General features: G+C 39.1%; 2 pseudogenes across 2 annotated transcripts in view; one reads left to right on the top strand and one right to left on the bottom strand.

Annotated features, from left to right (window-relative positions):
• Positions 1-8,135, bottom strand: part of LOC306888238 (1-phosphatidylinositol 4,5-bisphosphate phosphodiesterase eta-1-like) — a 57,047-nt pseudogene extending 48,912 nt beyond the window's left edge. The window contains exons 1-3 of the transcript in view: positions 8,056-8,135; positions 7,376-7,484; positions 5,643-5,804 (exon numbers count right to left, since the gene is read on the bottom strand). The product of the transcript in view is annotated as a 1-phosphatidylinositol 4,5-bisphosphate phosphodiesterase eta-1-like (transcript). The remainder of the gene's footprint in view (positions 1-5,642; positions 5,805-7,375; positions 7,485-8,055) is intronic.
• The window catches only part of LOC306888648 (extracellular calcium-sensing receptor-like), a 77,888-nt pseudogene extending 65,633 nt beyond the window's left edge, over positions 1-12,255 (top strand). Inside the window, exons 3-7 of the transcript in view lie at positions 9,664-9,793; positions 9,986-10,813; positions 10,950-11,149; positions 11,253-11,376; positions 11,471-12,255. The product of the transcript in view is annotated as an extracellular calcium-sensing receptor-like (transcript). The remainder of the gene's footprint in view (positions 1-9,663; positions 9,794-9,985; positions 10,814-10,949; positions 11,150-11,252; positions 11,377-11,470) is intronic.
• Positions 12,256-14,689: the final 2,434 nt, after the last annotated feature.

A 14,689-nucleotide genomic window follows, 5' to 3' on the forward strand; every position in this document is an offset into this window, starting at 1 on the left:
TGGTGCACCTTCCAAGTAGACATGCAACCTTTCGTTTGCAATTCATTCAGAGATTCCTTACTGGTCCTTTGGATCTGGTGTGGAGAAAGATGGCAGAAGCAATTTTACATACAGTGGATGGACTTGGACTGGATGCGGGACTGTTCTTAATGGATGTTAAACAACTACGTTTGGCTGGACTGCCTCAATTTTATTGTGGACTTTTTAAAGTGTGGGGACTTTTCAATGTTTGCAGGTTGGAGGGGATAAAATCTTTGCACTGGTTACTAGAGGAGCCCCTCATCAAAGGAGCACGGATGGACATTGCTGGTGGGAGTTTTCCAGGACTGATGCAGATACTGTGTGCTTCAAAGTTGGTGACACTAAAGCATCTAGCTGATGTGGCCGGACCCGAGCTGAGCGATAGAAATGCAGTTGCTGCTTTCTTGGGTCAGAAGTCAGCTCGTCACACACGACTCATGTTGAATATGTGGAAAACTAGGTTGACAAATGAAGAATTGTTATTATTAAAGGACTTCAAGAATGGAGATATAATTTTGGATATAGCGGATTCTTTTCCGAGACTGGGGATTACACCAGATTTGAAAGGAATGTCAGGTCCTTTGTTGGATCTCAGTGAATTAGACAATTTAGAGTTGGGTGAGGTGAAAGGGAAAAAGATGTATAAATGTTTTGTGAAGATCTTTAATAAAGGGACTCTAAATGGGAGGGCTGATACAGTATGGAGGGATAAACTTGGGTTGAATGAGGAAATTAAGCCAGTTTGGAGAGTGCTGTACAAACCACCATTGATAAAGCGATCTGGTGACTTACAATGGAGAATATTACATGGGGCTGTGGCTGTTAATGCATTTGTTTCAGTCATCAATCCAAATGTTGATGATAAATGTGTATTCTGTGGATCTAGAGAAACTATTTTTCACTGTTTTTTAGAATGTGCAAGGCTTCAAGTGCTTTTTAACTTGTTGGATTTGTTATGTGTTAAATGTGGGGAACAGTTTACACCGGTTGGTTTTATTTTGGGGGTGGGGTATAATCAGAAACAAAAGGTGAAATGGCAGTTGCTCAATTTTTTGTTTGGGCAGGCAAAACTTGTAATTTATAAAACCAGGAAAAACAGAATGGAGAATAGGTGTGGTCAAGAGATTACATCTCTATTTAAGGCTTTTGTTAAATCAAGGATTGTTGTGGAATTTAAGTATTATAAAGCAATGAAAGATATGGAAACTTTTAGACTACAGTGGTGTTATAATTCTATTTTCTGTACGGTGGTGGAGGAGGAATTATTTTTTGATCCTGTGTGGACCTGAAATTTGTTTGGTATAATTATGATTGAATAAAGTTTATTATTAAAAATCAAAATAATCTCCATGCCTTCCTTCCGTTGGCATCTGTTTAATGTGTGTATGTTTGTGTTTAGTTCAATGTTACATGCACCCCTTTAGTGTACTTTAATAAACATCCATATGTATTCACACTTGGTTGTCTGTGTCTGCAGCTCACAGAACGAGGTCACTTTAACGTTCCGGTTTTGTTACACGCTCAATGAGCGATGTGTTAAGAAGGAGATTATTTTCAGTGACCAGACAAATAATTTTCCTTAGTCAATAGACGACTGAAACTGTTCGTACTGCGGACGAACAAATCATTTTATTGTACTGTTAATGCTACAGTTAATTCCTGAAGATGAATATATAATTGATAACAATCCGTTATGATAAATTGTTCATCTTACTTTGAGCTAATTTGCTACAATATATATATATATATATATATATATATATATATATATATATATATATATATATATATATGGGGGCAGTCGTGGCCTAATGGATAGAGAGGGTTCGAGTCTCAGGTCCGGCAGGGATTGTAGGTGGGAAGGGTGAATAATCAACACTCTCTCCACCCTCAATTCCACGACTGAGGTGAGACCCTTGAGCAAGGCACCGATCCCCCAACTTCTCCCTGGGTTGGCTGCCCACTGCTCCATGGGTTGGCTGCCCACTGCTCCGGGTGTATGTTCACTACTGTGTGTACACTTGGATGGGTTAAATGCAGAGCACAAATTCCGAGTATGGGTCACCATACTTGGCCACACACCACTTCCCTTTCCCTATATACACTCACCTAAAGGATTATTAGGAACACCATACTAATACTGTGTTTGACCCCCTTTCGCCTTCAGAACTGCCTTAATTCTACGTGGCGTTGATTCAACAAGGTGCTGAAAGCATTCTTTATAATTGTTGGCCCATATTGATAGGATAGCATCTTGCAGTTGATGGAGATTTGTGGGATGCACATCCAGGGCACGAAGCTCCCGTTCCACCACATCCCAAAGATGCTCTATTGGGTTGAGATCTGGTGACTGTGGGGGCCATTTTAGTACAGTGAACTCATTGTCATGTTCAAGAAACCAATTTGAAATGATTCAAGCTTTGTGACATGGTGCATTATCCTGCTGGAAGTAGCCATCAGAGGATGGGTACATGGTGGTCATAAAGGGATGGACATGGTCAGAAACAATGCTCAGATAGGCCGTGGCATTTAAACGATGCCCAATTGGCACTAAGGGGCCTAAAGTGTGCCAAGAAAACATCCCCCACACCATTACACCACCACCACCAGCCTGCACAGTGGTAACAAGGCATGATGGATCCATGTTCTCATTGTGTTTTTACGCCAAATTCTGACTCTACCATCTGAATGTCTCAACAGAAATCGAGACTCACCAGACCAGGCAACATTTTTCCCGTCTTCAACCGTCCAATTTTGGTGAGCTCGTGCAAATTGTAGCCTCTTTTTCCTATTTGTAGTGCAGATGAGTGGTGCCCGGTGGGGTCTTCTGCTATTGTAGCCCATCCGCCTCAAGGTTGTGCGTGTTGTGGCTTCACAAATGCTTTGCTGCATACCTCGGTTGTAACGAGTGGTTATTTCAGTCAAAGTTGCTCTTCTATCAGCTTGAATCAGTCGGCCCATTCTCCTCTGACCTCTAGCATCAACAAGGCATTTTCGCCCACAGGACTGCCGCATACTGGATGTTTTTCCCTTTTCACACCATTCTTTGTAAACCCTAGAAATGGTTGTGCATGAAAATTCCAGTAACTGAGCAGATTGTGAAATACTCAGACCGGCCCGCTCAAAATTGCTTAAATCACCTTTCTTTCCCATTCTGACATTCAGTTTGGAGTTCAGGAGATTGTCTTGACCAGGACCACACCCCTAAATGCATTGAAGCAACTGCCATGTGATTGGTTGATTAGATAATTGCATTAATGAGAAATTGAACAGGTGTTCCTAATAATCCTTTAGGTGAGTGTATATGTATATATATATATATATGTATATACATATATTCTTTCTTAACCTTTTCATACGTGAGTTTAAAATATTCTAGCTGAGCCCCTAGCGTGAGTTTTTTCAGGCGACCGTTATTTTAGAATGTATAGCCTTATTGTTTCCATGGCGACGCGTCGTGCTTGTCATGTGACACACGGCAGCAGCAATAGCGCTGTATGACACATGGATCGCTTTTACTTCGTTTTTTCCTTTTTTTTATTATTAATATTCACAAACATACTCACAATATTATGAAATAGCTGATATTCCGATTCTCAAATATGTGCAAGTAAATGTATTTGGTAGTTTAAATACTTTTATAATGACCGCGTGTTAGTTGATCTATACCGGGTGAGGACATGTTTGTTCGCGCTGAATCCGAGCTGTGGGAATAAGACCATGTAAATTCATCCTCTCTTCCCGAAAAACCTTAAAGTAAGTCTCCGGTTAAACTGGGAGAAGAGCAGAGTAAACTTTAAAGTTATCTACACAATCTGTATATGATATCAATAAAACATGTTGTCAGATTATATTTGTAACGATCATTATTGCTGCTTCCATAGACATCAGCGTGTATTTTACAAACTATAAATGTATGGTTTTGCTAGTACTTATGTGTATTTAAATGTCTGAAACCTAAAATAAGCATTATATGGTTGAAAACACTGAATATGTGTGATAATATGACAAGCGCTCGACAGCCAACGCGCGAAAGCAGATTTGAATTTAGCAGTTGATGACGTGATTCACTGAAGGTTCTAATCACACCGGTGTGATCGTACGCTCCAGGGACCAGCCAAGACTGATCACACCGGTGTGATCGTACGCGTTAAAGGGTTATACAAATTAGTACATAAAAATTTGTATATAAAGATATGTGAAATAGTACATTAAAATACTTTCAAAATGATATATGATTTTTTGGAATTGGATGAAAAATGACTGAGCTACACCTGTTTGAAGTCAACAAAGTCAGCAAAGTCAGTTCTGAGAATCGCTAGAAGAGGGCTTAATTAACTAATTATTGTGAAAACCTGATATTCGACGAAAATTGAAAACTTTGAAAAAATTTTCTTTTTTTTCTGTATAGCTCAAAATTAGACTGTGTACATTCCGACTCATTTTGCCAGAATGGGTCACAAATTATTTGCTAAAATGCAGGGGTGGAAGCATTGGCACCCTCTTGTCACCCCAGTCAACCATCAAGTCTGCCTATGCCAGAGGTTCTCAACTCTGGCCCACAAGATTCACTTTCCTGCAGAGTTTAGTTTCGACCTTCATCAAACTCAACTGCCTGTAACTTTCTAGCAATCCTGGAGACCTTGATTAGCTTGTTCCAGGTGTTTCATTAGAGTTAGAACGAAAGTATGCAGTAAATTGGACCTCGAGGGCCAAAGTTGAAGACCCCTGGCTTATGCCTAAACTGTAAAAAAAAAAAGAAAAAAAAAAGTTGAGCCAACTTAAAATTAAGGCAACCAGCTTCAGCAGATTTTTGAGTTCTCTCAACTTATTTTTGTAGGAGATTCTCAACTTTTTGTTGTATAAACTTAAAACAACAAGTTCAGAAAACTCAAAAATCTGCTGAAGCTGGTTGCCTTAAAATTTTAAGTTGGCTCAACTTTTTTTTTTTTTTTACAGTGTAGAAACGCCATTGACTAGTTTCCAAGTCCTTCAAAAAACAATATCCTTATGTAAGGAATAGGATAATATCCAGTGGTCACTGTCTATTTTCACAGCATGCAAAAGAGCAGCTTGTTCATTATACAAAATATTTGTGTTCCACTGTAAAAAGATAATGATGGGTTTGTGATGACATAAGGGTTTGTAAATGATGTCTTCATTCCCACTTATGATTGAACTGTTTCTTTAAAAGGTATCTAATCAGTGCTTGCGCAAACGGTTCTCAGTTTTTTTGTTTGTTTTTTCATAAATATTATGCAGGAACACTGGAGGGGAGAGAAAATCCCTCTGCGCATTACAAACGGCACATCAAAATGAATGTTTAGAGAGTGCAAAGTCTAATAATAGGACAAGAAAAGAGGCAGAACGAATGCTAATTAAGGGATGCTCCATGTATTTTTTCTGGATTGCAAGACTAATGTGTGCACACTGATTAGGTATTCTAATTCTTCCTTTTTTTTTCTTTCTTTCGTTCTTTAGTTCTGCCTATTTCAGTAGGGGCTGAAATGGGTTTGTGTCTTATTGTTTTAAGTGCAGCTTCATGCAACATTATCTCTTTACACAGAATTTGGAGACCACACAGATATCAGAATGTAGAATCACAGTTAGAGCTACTTTACCTTACGCAGGTTTCTTTGGATGCCCTCATGGGTGGCACGGAGCAGCGCTCGGATAGAGAAACTGTCTGTGTCCTCTTTATCCCCGATTTGAGACTCTATCATCAGTGAGTCTAGTTTCTTCCTGATGTGGGACTCCACCTGGTGCTGATTGGACCCATTGGACTGAAATTCAGTAAGTATAGTGTCAAAATCTGCAGTAATCTTTTTAAGAGATTAATAAAGAAAATAGCATCCATTATTTCTAGGAAGAACTTCCACACAGCAAGCTTAAGATATAAACTTCTTAACTGCCTTAATAAATGAGATTTACAGAACAGAAACTCTATCTAGCATAAAGCTTGATACAAACTTTTCTTTTTCCTTTTTTTCCTCAAAAGAATTGATGAATAGCTCTAGGTTTTATGTTGCTTCATAAAAGCCTTGATAATCAGGTTTATAGATAATTTTCAATGTGTTTTCAAATGACTACGACAAAAATAGGCTCAACACTGAAACTTTTCTTCCATGTGCACATTTGCTATGCAGAAAAATTGTGAAAAATAAGTATTTTTATTGAATGTGAACTTTTAGTATACTTTAAATCATCGAAGTACTGCAAACCACTTAAGTGTACTCAAAAGTAATGACTCTTAAGTACACTTTTAAAAAGCTGCACTTTTTTTATAATTTCTGATATTTAAAGCATTATGATCTACGGTAATAATCTTTTGTCGTTCTGTAAAGTACACTTAAGAAATAGAGTACACTTAAGAGTACTTAAGGAAATGATATAGTTAAAAAATTTAACTGAATGTAATGTTTTCAGACATTTGGATTTTAATTGCCATTAAATTAAATGTAAGGACTGTAAGTATATCTTTATATGCAATTTCATAATTACAGGTATTGTCTTTGTAATATGGTTAAGGTGAACAGCAGAATGCATTTATGGGAAACTGAAATCAAATACTTTACAATGCTTTAGTATGTTAGTCAGAGCACTCAATTTATTTACAGGGGTACACATGCAATATGAATTCTGTAACTTTTTATTATGAGTACCAAAATAAATATGCACTGCTTGCACGGTGTGAAAGAGGCCTAATCGATGTGTGTTCTCTCTCTCTCAATTTTAATGGCTATTCATGAGTCATTTTATTAAAAATCAAAGCCTGACATACTGATCTGAGAGAACAATAAAGGATGAGTTCTAAGTATTATAAAAGCCAATTATGCAAAAAAAGAGGTTCAGTTTTGTTTTTTATTTGAACAGGTAAATTGATTTAAAAATCTGTCCTCAGAAAAAGCAGCCATAATGGCCCTAAACATACAGCAGGGGCACCGTGTTTCTTGCATTTCCTGACACATTTAAGTAGGCATGTAATGAGATGAAGCATAAAAAACTTTTAATTGGCTCCCAGCAATGACTTGTCTGAGTGGATCATTAAACATTAATTATTTCTAACAAAGCAACATGAATATTTTGCAAGGGTACATAAAAATGCTATTAAAGCATTATTCATTCAAGAAGACAAGAATACTTACATAGAAAACAATTTGTTGTTAATAAATTAGTCTGGGAAAATAAATGAATGTGTTAAATATCCAGCATCAAACAAAATTGTCGCCGGACTGATTATAAAGGAGTCTCTGTTAATGGCAGCGCTGCTGGATGGATCTTTTGGCAAATGGCCATGTTGTCACACACTTTCTGCTGCCTATATAGAGGTGTTTCCACGCAAACAGAAGCTCACCAGGAGTTTGGACTGTGATTGATCAGCTTTTAGAGACTGACACCAACAGCTCACTGTGAGCCAGAATGGTGTGAGAAAGCAGCCAGACAAAATACTGGCTCCATCAAAACTGAGAGATTTTCATAGAAGCAGAGAGAGATGAAGATGAGGTGATAACGTGTGAAAAGAAGGTGGCAGCATATGGAGAAAGTGAAACAACAGCTTGAGTAGTGGAAAAGTGAAAAAATTTAACATTTAATAGCGCAACATGATCTGATTTGTAATTCTAATAAGGTATTTGTGTAGTTGCATTTTGTACGTTTGGATTGACGCTGATACATACAATATCAATGTCCAGACAGATTCAACGGGTTTAGTACTTATCTGGATACAAAATGATAGAAGAGAGCCACACAAGAGGATTTTTTAATTATTATATGTTAAGTCGCTAAACTCCCTAATTACTTACTATTCTTAAGTGTCGCAGCGTTCATTTGATTCTTGTGTACCGACAACTCTCATAAAGTGCTGGTACTCTTCTGTCACAGCTTAAGACAAAACCGTAGATTTAATCTTTAAGATGCTGTCACACTAAGTAGCCTATCTGTTGCACAGTTTCATTCTTCTCTCTATTTTTATTTTTTTTTATTTCAAAAGGGTCATGAAATCAAAATGGTCTTGATATTTATATGAGAGGTTACCCTGTATACTGTTGTTTGCTTTCACTTTTTTTGTCAGGAGTACACTGTGTGAGACTAGGAATGGCTTTCCAGGCTGCCATATCCCTAGTTAGTGGGTGTTACAGGGTAGTTCCTATCACACTTATTAAATTTTAATTCTACTGGCGGACACATATGGACATTGATTCCGATTAGAGAATCAGGCAGGGGAGAAGTAAGTCATCTTCAAACTTCTCTTTAATAGTACTTGTCAGGCATTGATATCCATAAATAACATCGTTGGGAGTCATTACAGATCAGGTGGCAGTATTTGACAGGTTATTAATTGTGTTGTGGTCTGTAGAATAAATAAAGGAATACAATATGAATACAATGTAATTGTACATATTCATTACAAATTACCACCGAATGTATCAATAACTAACTAAATTAGACATCACAAAGGAATACTCAACTGTTATATAATATATGAAATTATAAGGTAAACTCCAATAGATGGCATGATGCAGCATGTAATACTAACAACATGTTATCACAACGTGATCAGACTAATGCCCGGCTCACACTGTGCGATTTTGGCCACGATTTGTTCGTCTGAGACAAATTTTGAAAATCCTATAATCCTAAAAGATTCCTATAATCCTAGGCTAAAATCGGTTGTCTAGATCGCTGGTTTGACATGTTCACCGACAGCCGATTAATGGCCGTTGCGATCATTTTTTTCCTCCGATTAAATTCTGGCAGTGTCAGAAGATTTCAGACACTTTCCTCAAGTTTCCTGCAGTGTGACATCTCCTACGACGACCGTCAAACCAAGAACCAATAGGAGCACTGAACTTGATGACGCAATTAGCGCGACAACTTCAAACCATTCATTATTTGTAAAAACAATACATGTACAAGGTAAAGTTTACTTAAAGTTTATTTATTAAGGGGCAGGATGTTTAAACTCGAATAACAAAATTACCTCAAGTTCGCTCTGTAGAACTGGAAGTCCATAAAGTCCTCTTTTGCCCAGCCATGACTTGCTCCACACACGTCGTCTTTTTCGTTGTTTTTTTTTTTTTTAACATCAAGGCATGTAATTAATAAAACTAACGCTACACGTTGCTGTTGTTTGCTAGCTACCATTATAGCGAGAGAACGCGGGTCACGTATTGATGACGTAAAACTCCGGACAAGTCTTCTTGAGTACGTCCGTTTTTATCGCGTCTTGACTGTCGTACAGTCTGACATTAAGACAACTGAGATCCTACAGTCTGACATGGGGATCATGTTCGTACAGTGTGACAAGCAACAATCGCAAAAGACTTTTAAAAATCGCACAGTGTGAGCCCAGCTTAACGTAGCTAACGGGATTAGCGTCTATCCGCGATCACATCGCGATCGTCATTACACATCTCAAACATCCAACAGAACGTCAGACATTCACAATAATAACTATAATGTGCTAACTAGGTAATATTTACATTATTAATCACATTTGTTCACATAACGCACAACACTGAACAATAATGGGGAGTGCACATTCAGAGCTGGCTCTTGCCAGTAAGCTTGGAAGTAGCAACTACTTTATCAGTCCGTCAGAAACCGTTGCTTATTTTCTGTTCCGGGTGGTCTTTCTGACAGTGGGACTGAGAAGTCCTTCTCCAACCTCAACTGCACTGGCCCTCCGCCAGTGGCTGGTATTGTGGGGGATCCAAGTTCAACTCCTTCCATTGCAATTTCCAGTGTTCTGCGGCTGTTTCGAGTACCTATAGTAAGATGGGATGAAAAAAGTACAAATACACTGTATGCATATTTTTGCACTTTTCAGTTAAATGTTGTGTCCTTTTCAACCATATATATATATCCTTGATCTGCTTCTTCCAGAAATTACTTTATTATTTGATTGTGCTTGAAAAAAAATTAAAAAAGCATCTGATCATTTTGTTGATATCTAACTTATTAGGTTAGTTACTACGCCACCTGCTCCTGTTTGAGTGACAGGAAAAAGTACCCCTCTTTCTTCAGAACAATCCCCAGTGATGCCTTCCAGGTGCGGGCTATGGTTCAGATCTTGAGGCATTTTGGATGGACCTGGGTTGGTCTCATCTACAGTGATGATGACTATGGCATTTATGCTGCTCAGTCCTTCCAGCAGGAAATGCAGCTGTTTGGACATTGTGTTGCTTTTTCTGAAATCCTGCCCCATGATAACAACCCCAGAGATATTCAGAAAATAATAGGAATGATTCAGGCCTCTACAGCTAGAATGGTGGTTGTTTTTTCCACTTCATCCTTTTTGTTACCTTTGATGGATGAAGTGGTGTTGAAGAATATGACAGGCAGGCAGTGGATTGCGAGTGAAGCATGGGCCACTGCACCTGTATATCACACTCCACGTTTACTGCCCTTCCTAGGGGGTACACTGGGCATTGCCGTTAGACGTGGAGAAATACAGGGACTTCATGAGTTTTTGCTACGTATTCGTCCCAGCAATGAACCAAGAAATAATATGCTGAGGATCTTCTGGGAAAACATGTCCAGGTGCAGTTATGAAATTGGGGCTACAGTGAAAGATGGAGAGCAAGTGAAAAAGATGTGTACAGGACAGGAGGATCTGAGCACCACAAACACACCATACACTAATGTTTCTGGGTTGAGAGCACCATACAATGTTTATAAGGCAGTTTATGCCCTGGCACACGCACTTCATAACCTAATGCAGTGTGAAAAAGGGAGAGGGCCATTCAGTGGGAATGGCTGTGCCGACATAACCAACCTGAAACACTGGCAGGTAAGACCCACAGGTATAGTAAAGATTATCTTTAGGCATATATATCAGCTGTATGTGGAAAAGCAATATATTTGCTTTATATTAATTCAAATTTCAGATAAATATATAATACCTGTCCTGTCTAAAAACTGTACAGCTGGTTCACTACCTACAGAAAATGAACTTCACCACAGGCTTTGGGGATCATGTGTCATTTGATAAGAATGGAGATGCTCTGGCAGCTCTGATGGATCAATAAGCATCTACACAGTTGGTGTAGTAAATGAAGGAGCGACAACAGGGATGGTGCTCACACTGGATGAGGATGCAATATACTGGAACTTTGAGACAAAAAAAGTAACTAACATTGACAAATGAGAATAATTAATAGAGGCAAAGATTGTCATTATGTAAAAGAGATGAGAAAGACATAGCTTATAACAGATGACGTCTTTTTCAGCCACCACGATCTGTGTGCAGTGAGAGCTGCCCCCCAGGAACCAGACGAACTACACGCAAGGGCCTTCCTGTCTGCTGTTTTGACTGCCTGTCATGCGGAGATGGAGAGATTTCAAGCACAACAAGTGTTTATTTTATTGAGGAAATTGTTGTTTGAAATTTTGAAAGTAACTTTGATCCATCTTACATTTTCAACTTCTCTCTTTTACTTAATCACAGATGCTATTGAGTGCACAATGTGTCCAGCTGACTTTTGGTCCAATCCAGATAAGGATCAGTGTGTCCCAAAAGAAATAGAGTTTCTGTCCTATGAGGATCCTCTGGGCATCTCTCTGACCACTGCATCTCTGCTTGGCACTTGCTTCTGTGGTCTTGTGATGATCGTCTTCGCTCTTCACCATAGTGTGTGCCAATAATTCAGAGCTCAGCTTCTTGCTGCTGTTGTCACTCAAACTGTGTTTCCTGTGTGTCACTATGGTGGTAATAGCTGTGTTCAGGTCATCTCGACCTGAGGGTAAAGGGGCAATGAAATGGTTTGGAGCAGTTCAACAAAGATGCACAGTTCTAGTCTTAACAGCACTTCAGGTTGTGATATGTTCAGTCTGGCTATCAACTGCCTCTCCAACACCCCATAAAAACAACCAGTATACTCGCTCTAAAATAGTATATGAATGTGCTATAGGCTCAATGGCTGGTTTTTCTATGCTGCTGGGATACATTGGACTGTTGGCAGCAGCAAGCTTCCTGTTAGCCTTCCTGGCAAGAAATCTACCAGATAATTTTAATGAAGCAAAGTTCATCACTTTTAGCATGTTGATTTTCTGTGCTGTCTGGATTGCGTTTGTTCCAGCATATGTGAGCTCACCAGGGAGATATTTGCTATTTTAGCTTCTACTTTTGGGTTACTGATGGCAATATTTGCCCCTAAGTGCTACATCATCCTTTTACATCCAGAGAGAAACACTAAAAATGGCATCATGGGAAGAGAAACACAAAAGAATTAGTTTAACATCCTGCCTGCATATCTCTGTGTATGAACCTTCAAAATAATCAATCAATCAATGCCCTGCTTGTAGACGTGTGTAAGTGTTTCTAGTTTCAGTTGTATGTAATTCAAACAACTGACTTACAGTACATGCAGATGACTCATGCAATGCCTGTTTTTCATACCGTATTGAAACATGATATACTGTATTCACTGAAGTAACATTAAACTGTAAAATAAATTAATGTATGCTTTTTACTAGTTTTTAATTGCAATTTTTTTTTTTTAATTCTTCTTCTTCTTATTATTATTATTATTATTTTAGGACAGCATCTCCCTCATATGCATAATAAAAAAAGGAATAAATACAAAATATAAGCAAATTATGACAGGGTTTGTGCCACTAGTGGAGGCATCCTCATGCTAGCATGTGCACCTGGGGCTGGAATCCATTGATAGAGAAAAAGATAGGAGGGAAAGGTAAGGTCTGGTTAGTTCTTGAATGACTAATGGTGTGTTCACACCAAACGCGAATGTATGTAATCTACTTGCACTAATAATTACAAAGTCGATACAAAGATGCGTATAGAGGCGAATTCTAGGGGTGTGAACCTACACTGGTCTCACGGTTCGGTTCGATTATGATTATCATGTCATTGATTTGGTTCAATTCGAGATCATGATGCATCACGATGCATTGACTATGCACTGCATCCTCAAAATTAAATTTGACTTCACATGTATACAATTTTGTCAATAAATACAAGCAGTCAGATATCTGAACTGAACCTTTAATTTTACCTGTTCAAAGAAAACATGCTTCTTGAATGTATCATTTTTGGATGAGCTGGGTCCGCCTTGGCACTGACAGGCGTTAACAGCTCAGGGTGAAAACGTCTGATGTGATTTCTCAAGTTAGTGGTATTACCACCTGAATAATTTATTTGTGTGTGACATGATTTACACACAGCGTGGACACAGGACGTCTTCTCCAGGTCGTGCTTACCAGGTTGTGCATAAAAGCCGAAATGTGCCCAGATGTCGGCTTTTAAAGTAGTTGGATCATTTTTAATTACTCGCACTCACGTCTTGCCTCCCTCCGCCATTGTATGCTACCGCAACAAAGCACGTATGCGACAACTGACGTCAGAAAAGCGTCGGTACGTTATAATCGGTTATGGTCTATTACTGAACTGATACTGAATCGTCCTCGTCTGCATCACGATGCATTGTAGGAACGATTAATTTCGACACCCATAGCAAATTCGTGCCAGGCATCATGAATGACATGAAATGCGCGTCACGTTTGCCGTGAACGCGCGATATTCGCCTCAATTGCGTCTTTCACGCAAGTTCAAAAATTTCAACTCAAGGGGAAAATTTGCATGACACGTTCTCGAACAAGCCAATCAGCGAAGAGCTTATTGACACATCTGCTTGAAGCAGAAAATGGAAGAGAGCATTATTATAGCCGTCTGTTATAGGTCTGGAGCATAGAAAACAATTAAAATCATGATGTTTTAGTGGTAGGTGTATTTTTTTAGCATGGCTTCAGAGATGCTGTTATCAATAATACATAATAATAATAATAATATCAGTGTATGTACTGTAGTAAAATGTAACACAACCATTAATGCAGGATCAATAGCCTAACGTTACTCATCCTCCTCTGGATGGTGCTGTGAACACAGACACGTCAGCATTTGGCTTTCCATCGTATTTGAGACTTTCACAATAGGTACAAAACAGAAATTGTAGTTATCTCCACCATGGCTGATCGTACTATGTTTACTCGCGCGAGTGACACGAAAAACAGCCTGCGAGTAATCTAGAGCGAGTGACGCAATGTGGATATTCGCTTCGCATCTGGTGTGAACACACTATAACAGTTGCGTGCATGGGGGGGTTGGGTGGCTCAAGCCCCAAGTGCTCTTTCAGTCTGACCTAGGTGCCCCTGGACTGTGATTCCTACGGGCTTGCTGAGGGCCTGTGGTGGTGTGATGCAGAAGAAGAACCCAACACTGCGCGGGAGGAGTGTGGAGAAGCTGCAGAACACAAGGTTGGGGCACTGCGGGCTTTGCTCACTCAGGCAGATGAGATGGAAGCTTAAGGAGAGAGATTAGCAGACTGGAGAAAAACGTACAGATTGTGTAATTCTGCTTTATTTAATCTGTTTATTTGGGCTTGTCTCAGCCCTTTGACAGTCCATTTCTCGGACTGGAGGTGGACGTGGAGGAAGATGGCGTCTTGGCGTACATGAAGTGGAGCGTGTAGGCCGCTCAATTTTAGACATGACAACAAATGGGCGTGGCCAAATCCTGTAAAGCTGTCATTAGACTGAGGTACGGGATGGCTATGTAGTAAACCAGCCTCTTCTTGCACTGATTGGTTGGATTACTTGAGCGTTCTCCTCCTAAACTGTTAAATAAACTTAATTTCACGAGTTCACACTT

This window comes from Barbus barbus (genome assembly GCF_936440315.1).
Source record: "Barbus barbus genome assembly, chromosome: 22".
Classification (NCBI taxonomy): Eukaryota; Metazoa; Chordata; class Actinopteri; order Cypriniformes; family Cyprinidae; genus Barbus; species Barbus barbus.